Genomic DNA, 916 nt, shown 5'->3' with positions numbered 1-916 from the left:
GGGATATCCTGTGGGACTGCTATTTTGGGGCAGTGGGTAGGAAAAAAAACGGGGAGAAAATTTGTAACTCAAAATCTGGTGGAAACGAATTATGTAAATCAGAAGCTAATAAAACATTAAAAAAATAAAATGAAAGAGGGATGGAAAAAACAGTCCTATAAATAAGACTGCAATATTTCAATGGTTCCATTAACCAGATCATGATGGATGCTCCTCCCATCAGCATTGGTTGCAACAATCCCATACCATCTCATACTATGTGAACCTTATTACCCATATCATTCTCTTATAAAATTAATTTCACTTGTATTATTTGTTATTTCTATCAACTTGACTCTGCATAAATCCTTTTCCTTTTTCCTACACAGCAAACTGCATCTTATAACAAAGATTAAAAAGAAAGAAAGAAAATTTAGCTAACCTAATCAACACACGGACCCAGTTGCACAGTATATGAATCTATAGCGTTCTCCTCTCCCACACATCCATGTCACTCTGTATGATGATTATTACCATGACATTGGATATCTTCCCTTACTATTTTTTAAACATTCAATAGAAAACAGTGAATAGCCAATGACAGCAAAGGAAAGAGAAATAATTTTTGATCGGGGCAACACATGACCTGGGCCAATATTCTCCTGGTGATCCTTTGAACCATAAATATCTTTTTTTTTTGCCTTTTGGAGGGCAATTGGGGTTAAGTAACTTGCCCAAGGTTACACGGCTAGTTTTTTTGTGTGGGTGTTAAGTGTCTGAGGCCGGAACCGATCCTGGGTCTAACAACTCCAGGGCTGGAACTCTTACTCACTGCGCCACCTAGCCGCCCCCATAACTATCTCTTCTACCATAGAACAATCATTTCTTGAACACAGGTAGGTGTGGTGATTGGTTCTCAGAAGTAGGAATTCCAATA

Source organism: Petaurus breviceps, unplaced genomic scaffold (assembly GCF_028583685.1).
Source record: "Petaurus breviceps papuanus isolate PSGF00001 unplaced genomic scaffold, PetGlider_PUasm1.0 188, whole genome shotgun sequence".
NCBI lineage: Eukaryota > Metazoa > Chordata > Mammalia > Diprotodontia > Petauridae > Petaurus > Petaurus breviceps.
This window is presented reverse-complemented; position numbering follows the sequence as displayed.